The sequence below is a fragment of the Nannospalax galili genome, unplaced genomic scaffold (genome assembly GCF_000622305.1).
Source record: "Nannospalax galili isolate Female #2095 unplaced genomic scaffold, S.galili_v1.0 scaffold649, whole genome shotgun sequence".
Classification (NCBI taxonomy): Eukaryota; Metazoa; Chordata; class Mammalia; order Rodentia; family Spalacidae; genus Nannospalax; species Nannospalax galili.
In genome coordinates, this window is record NW_008359093.1 from 495,708 (window position 1) to 503,007 (window position 7,300).

Sequence of the window (7,300 nt, forward strand, 5' to 3'; positions counted from 1 at the left end):
CTTCCTTCCATGATGAACAAGAGAAGAGGACACTCAAGTGGCCAAGTGGCCTGGAAGCCTTCTTAAGATGTGTAAGTGCTGGGCTGTGCAGGGAATTTAGAGTCAGAATTACAGATTGTGTTTCTTAACTCTGAACAGTAAAGGACTACAGTGGCAAGAGAGAATGTGGTGTGGGGCAATACAAAATTTATATATCACGTTTTGATCAACTTTTAGGAGCAGGTGATATTTAAAAATTTAAACAAAATATTTAGTAAAATATTTTAGAAAAAATATTCAGGAAAAATAGTTTTAAACAAGGATGAGTGTGTAATGTTGGAAGCGAAATGAACTTGCATTTTCTTTGGATGGTGAATCTGTGTCGTATCAGCCATGATGAGAATTAAGATATGTAGGAAAAGATCAAGTCTAAATGGACTAGTGTGTTTCTGCCTCAAAGGAACTGAACTTACTTGGCTACTTTGAGAATGACAGAATTTATATTACTTATGGAACCACTTCTGTGGGAGAGTTCATGACCTCAGTTTTATCACTTGTTAGCTGTGATACCTATAAACTATTTTATCCAGAAGCATAGCAGAATTATAGTGAGAAACGAGTGAATATATTTACCAGGAGACATTGTAAGGAGAACTCCTTAGTCACTTGATGTATAAATGTGAACAAAACAAGGAGCATATCTAATCTGATTCCAGACTGAATATGAAATGCACCCACAGGTGCACCCAGAGAATGCTTGTTCCCCAACTTAAGGGGGTGCTTTGGGAGGTTCTAGAATATTTAGGGGGAGCATTCTAGCTGGAAGAAGCAGGAAGCCGGGGTTTCTTCAGGTTAAACCTAGTCCCTAGTCCCTTCCTCTCACTACTTTTTGTCTGTCATGAAGTGAAGAAAACCCTCCACCACAGAGTCCAGCTGCCATCATGTTCTGTCAATGCACAGAGAGTCAAGCCCCTGAACCCTCTGAAAACAGGAGCCAAAACACATCTTCCTTCAAGTTGTTCTCTCAGGTCATTTGATGACAGTTAATGGAAAATAACCAGGTTAGAATAATGCAGTTGGACTCCCCAAATGTGTGGTCTAGACATTTTAAAAGATATTGGACATACTTAAGGAAATTAGTTATGTAGTATGTTAAACTACTAATTCCCATTTATTCTTGGACAGAGGCAAAGTTCATCATATTAGAAAACCTACATATAGTAATGTAAAAATGTAAAACATTATTTAAAGAGTTACCATAACATATGTAACTGATACTTCAAGATAGAGTAGTACCTCATATTCACTTATTATATCTAATTTGTAACATGTATTTTATTTTACTCTCTCTCTCTCTCTCTCTCTCTCTCTCTGTGTGTGTGTGTGTGTGTGTGTGTGTGTGTGTGTGTGTGTGTATGCACATATGCATGCACATTTGTATGTCAGAGGACAATTTTCAGGTCTTGGTTTTTTTGTTTGACCATGTGAGTTCCAAGGATAGAACTCTGTTCATGAGCCTGAGCAACTATCACTATTTCCAAGTGAGCTATCACACCAACACTTATTATATCTAAAATATAGAAAGATGTTATTGGCTATGAATAAACCTACTAGGATAGAATGAAACTTCAAAAAAATTGAAAATTTTTATTGAATTTGTGCAAATTTCATTTAATATGTTTTGATCTTATTTAGATTTCCTTCCATATCTACATCCCCTTACCACCCTGTGCTTCATGCACTCCATTACATATAAATTATATTCATATTTATATAGTTATATAATCCATATATATATATATGTCTTTTTGAGACAGGGTCTCCTTGCAGCCCCAGCTGTCCTGGAACTCACTCTGTAGACCAGGCTGGCCTTGAACTCACAGAGATCCACCTGCCTCTGCCTCCTGAGTGCTGGGACTAAAGGCGTGCACTACCACACCCAGCATATTATATATAATTTAAGAGTTTTGTAATCAAACTTGTATCCTCAAGTGTCCATTCACTAGGGCCTAGTTAACCCCAGTGCTACAGGCAATCAATGGATGCTAAGAGAGAGAGAATCAGTTTTCTCCAAGGACTAGCCCCTAGAGAGGTTATTTAATCCCAAGCAGTTAGCCCTAAACACAGGCACACATGAGCACCACTAAATGGACTCAGTGCATTATATATGTATACTTATAAATATATGCATATGTAGCAATAATAACAAAGAATAAGAAATTCAGTGGGAGTCCCTTAAGGAGTTGGTGGGGAGCTGGGAGGGATAGAAATATGCAAAGACAGTTTGAACCTGGGTTCTCCGCAAGAGCAACCGGTGTTCTTAACTGCTGAACCATCGCTCCATCCCACATTCCCCCTTTTTAAAAAAATTTATTTATTATTTTTATTTTATGTGTATGAGAGTATTGCCTGCATGTTTGTGAGTGCACCCGTGTCGTGCAATGACGCGGAGGTCAGAAGAGGGCATTTGATTCCCCTGGATCTGGAGTTAAGGATGGTTTGTAGCCACCATGTGCATGCTGGAAATTGAACCCAGGTCCTCTGCAAGAGCAGTCAGTGCTCTTAACTGCTGAGCCATCTCTCCAGCCCACATTCCCCTTTTCAAGAATGTACACACTGGCTGTTTCTTGCTGCTCTTTTCCTGCTCCCTGAGAGGCAGCCCAGAGGTCTATTTGCTCCTAATACTAAAGACCTTTGAAAATGTCATATGAAAAACTACCATGGGAGATGCTTCTTAAAACATAAATGTATATGTGTATGAATGGAGTGTAAATGGAGTTACCCTACAGTGGTGGGGAAATGCCTCTTTCAGATACCATAGACTGTTAAATAAAAATGCCAGTGCATGTTAAGCATGCCTCTTTTAGTTATTGGTCAGAGAGGTCCTGTAACCCATCCCCATCATTACAGCCATTGCCATTCGTCTTCTGAACCTTCCAAATCTTGATGGTAAAACTCTATTGCTGAAGACAACACATATTTGAGTCATAGGAAAAGGAGAAATCAAGCTGGTACCAACATGGAAAAGTCATTCATACTGGTTAGCTTTCATAGTGCTGGGAGGCTGTAATTAAAAAAAAATCTTACCCAGTTGAAGCCTGCACGCTACCATAATGACCTCCATGGCAAGTGACACCTATTAGTGCAGCATTAGTCTGAATGTTAAGGAAATAAATGATCACATTCTGATTGGATTCGAAATAGTATCAAATTCCTCCCTGGTACATTTAAATCAGACAAGTACCCATTGCTGGCTAGGCCATAGGCCCTAAGTGAGAACCTCATACTATTATTTTGCTAAGTGGGTGTAGTATTAAACTTCCCATTAAGTTCTATCTTTATATCCATAGACTAGCTCATCTCTCAACCCTCATCAGCAAGGCTTTTTGAACTAGGTGGTGATTAATATAGAGACCTACAACTGGTTGACATATGGAGACTATGAGACTGTGTAGTACTCAGCTCCAAATGGGGCATCTGCATCACAATCCCTGTTCCCAAAGCTCAGTAGTTATCACTGAAGAGCCACTGTAAAAGCTAGAGGTAGTGAAAAGCTGCAGTAAAGTGGTATTTTCCAGACATGACACGACCACACATGAACTCACAGCAGCTGTGACTGCAGGCATATGACCTATACAAGACCAAACCAATCAAAATCCCAGTATGCATGCAGGAGGGTTCATGAATTCCCATGCCTAGTTGAGGAGTGTATTGTTGACTACTGAGGGAGGGAAAGTCAGTTTTCTTCAGGGATGTAGCCACTGGGAAACTACCCATGCTTTAGTAGATGGCCACACACACACATACACTCAGGCAGCACTAACAGGACTCTGAGGGTTTAAAAAAAAACATGAATCTGTAAGGGGAAAGTGTTTGGAGGGATAGGGGAGGAATAGGGGAGGGGGGATAGGGGATTGGAGGAGAGGAAATATGGGATTGATTTCACACATTTAATGCACATATGAAATCCTCAAACAAACAAAAATAGGCATGGATGGGAGACAGTCATTTGACCATAGTCCTCACAGCTGAATTATTGGCAGCTGATAGATTATGGGGAAGGATAGTTATTGTGTTCAGTTTTCTTCCCACTAGTGAGTCTTCCAGGCTCCAGTGGATAGCTCAAAACCCAGATGGCCCTGGTTAAGCTCTGGTCACAAACCAAAGCACAAGGACATGAAAGCAGAATAGGGATTCGTAAGAAGAACTGGGATTGATGGAGGAGGATGAAGAAAAGAGAGGGTGGGGAGTGAGAGTAATAAGAATGTGTACTGTTCATGGGTGAAATTATCACAGAGCAAACTAAATACAAAGAAAGCAGGCAGGGGAGAGAGTTTTATAATAACAAAAGGAAAGGTGTTAGTGCACCTGACTGATGGCTGTTGAGATGGGATTGTAGTAGTCTTGTGAATTAAAAAAAAGATGAGGTTTGTACAGACAAAGTTAACTTTGTCTTTGTGGTCCTAAATTGGAACAGCAATTTTGTCTCTAAGTTTTAAGAACACTTTCAGAATGTATCATGGATTAATCAAGCCCTTGCCACATTTATCTGATTGCTACAGGTTGTGTTTGGCTTGCTGGACTGAAAATTTGGGTCAGGATTCTGTGTTGGCATGTTCTGGTCATTGCCAGTTTTACAGAGTGGTCAAATATCTAGTCAGACCTTCCCTTTGAACCTTCGTTCTTCCTCAGTATCCAAACCCTCTGGATTCCTTCTGTGCTCCTGACAACAGAGGTGAGTGGAGTTCCTCCCAGACCTCAAGTTTGTCCTTGTATTAGAACAAACCCAGTTAAAAGTTTCCTGAAGTTCCTGATGGGAAGCATTGTTTTTCAGGGACGACATCAACACCCTCAGCAGACACTGCCATCTCTGTGCTGCCTTCTGTGACATAATCATCTTGACCACAGGGAGATGAGGTCTCAGCATATCTACAAATCACCTTGAATTGTTTACTCGCTTGTACACGTAGGCAGGCTGCCTGCCCCTCTGATCACTGAGCCCCCATTCAGCAGCTAACATCATAGACACATCATTCTTTTGTGGTATGTTCCTTATTTAAAAAAATATTTTTATTGATTCAAAAATTTCCTACAATATATTTGGAGCATATTTAGATCCCCCCTTCATTCATACCTTGCAAATACTCCCTACTTCATGTCTTTGATTATTATTTGTCTCTTTCTTAAAGACCTAACAAGTCTAGCCTGTGTTTCCTAAATGCTCTTGACTTTTGGTCTGTCCTTTGGAGTCTGATCAACCTGCCAGGTTTCACATCAGTAAGGAAAATTGACTTTCCTCTCTCAGCACACTTGATACTTTTATCAGAGCCAATTACCTGTGGCCAGACAGTATGAGATAGCATACTACTATCATTATACTAAATAATACTAATTTATTAAACTGATTTCTAATGACTTGTTGTTATTCATACCCACAGATTAGTGATCTCTCAGCTCTCGCCAGAGAGGCTCCTTCTTGCAGCAGAGGTGATTAACAGAAACCCACAGCTGGCCAATATGCAGAGAATAAGAGACTGCAGAGAAATCAGCCCTAAATGGGACATCTATATTGCTCCCTCTCATCCCAAAACTCAGGGCTCGATGGAGAAGACAGAGTACAAAGACTGGAAGAGCCAGAGGTGGTGGATAAATTCAAGGAAACTGCTGTCTGGATACAACAGTGGAGTTGCATATGTGAGTGCACCCAGAGCACTTATGACAGCATGTATAAGACCTGTGCAAACTCAAGCCAGACAGAGGCCCAGCAGAGGTGAGCAGGAAGCCCCAGCCCTAGCTGAGTTGCTTCATTTCTCCCTTCTAGCCTGTACATGATAGGGTAGCATCATGGAAACTATGTCATTGCAGGTCTCTTATAATTGATCTCATTCTTTCCGGAAAAGGATCCTGCAAATTCTGAATGCACGCAGATCTCTCCCAAGGCCTAAGTACACTACTGTTGGAGGAAGCCCACGGATGAGAAACTTCCTGTGTCTTGTTCTCCACTCCTTGAAGATAGTTGCTGGGGGGCGGGGGGGGTTGCTGTGGGTTCTCTACTAGCAAGAGGGAAGTGTGTTCTTTCTGTCTAAAATGCTTTGTGACTGTGTTTAGTACTCACCTCCTCTTATTTTTTCCTTTGAAGAAATCCCAGGCACTTTTCAGGGAACTGTATTATCTCTGCCAGCCTTCAATGAACTATGAGAACAGTTTCTCCACATTTGAGGGAGTCTTGCGTAACGAATGCACACTGCCTATTTAACTCTGGATTGCAGGATGTGATGGCTTTTTCTCTATTGGACACTAGGACCCCATGTCCAATAGAGAAAAGGGTAAAGGGTATTTTTGCCTTTTAGATGGCATGAGGAGTAATGAGAATTTAGTGTCAAATTTATGTGCATAAATGTAAACAAATCAGAAAAATGTACATTCTAATCTCAAATGGTTATAGTGGGATTTCTCTGACATTGATTTTTTTCAATCACTTAGCCACAGCTGAATATTCACATCTGTGCTGTTTCAGGTTATAACTGGAAGATATACCCCCTCTACTTTAGGTTGTCCTTGAATCCATGTGCAGAGATGCATTACATATTTGTATTCTATATAGTAGAAAATATTATATGCCTGTATGTACATGAAATTGCATTTCCCACATAATTAGATAACTACAATATGTTAGTGACAATTTCTAGGTATCGAAGTGATACCTTAATTTAGAAAAATATGTAAAAGTTTTCATGATTGTCATCTTAATGCGGAACTAAATTTGCACTTATTAATTTCAATTCATAGGATAAACATTTTATTACATAATATGGTTGTCTTCTGATATTTGCATTTTATACCTATATGATGTGTCCTATAGTTTAAGAACTGACAGACTATTCTAAAAATATAGAGATAGGCTTTGTTAAATAGAACTATGAAGAGAAACATAAAAATTTACAGAAAGATAAGGTGTATTTTAAGAAAGGAGCAAACAATTCTATTTCTTTTTTTCTTTTCTTTTTGTATTTTTGAGACAGGGTCTCTCTGTAGCCCCAGCTGGCCAGAAACTCACTGTATAGACCAGGCTAGCCTCAAACTCAGAGAAATCTCCCTGCCTCTGCTTCCCAAGTGCTGGGACTAAAGGCGCGTGCCACCAGGCCTGGCAACAATTCTATTTTGTACAACCTGATGGTTATTGTTTTCTTTCCATCCATGTGGTCTTGGTTCTCCTAAGTCTGCCCTTTTCCAGTGGTGGGAACTGCAGGATCTGTAGCACTGTTTGAATCATATTAACAGTCTCATCACTGTAATCTCAAATACAGGGATGTTGTGAAAT

General features: G+C 40.0%; 1 long non-coding RNA gene across 1 annotated transcript; it reads left to right on the plus strand.

Annotated features, from left to right (window-relative positions):
• On the plus strand, positions 1-5,915 carry LOC103725455. The gene is made up of 4 exons (XR_606857.3): positions 1-71; positions 4,542-4,714; positions 4,814-5,022; positions 5,418-5,915. It is a non-coding gene; the product is annotated as an uncharacterized LOC103725455 (long non-coding RNA).
• Positions 5,916-7,300: the final 1,385 nt, after the last annotated feature.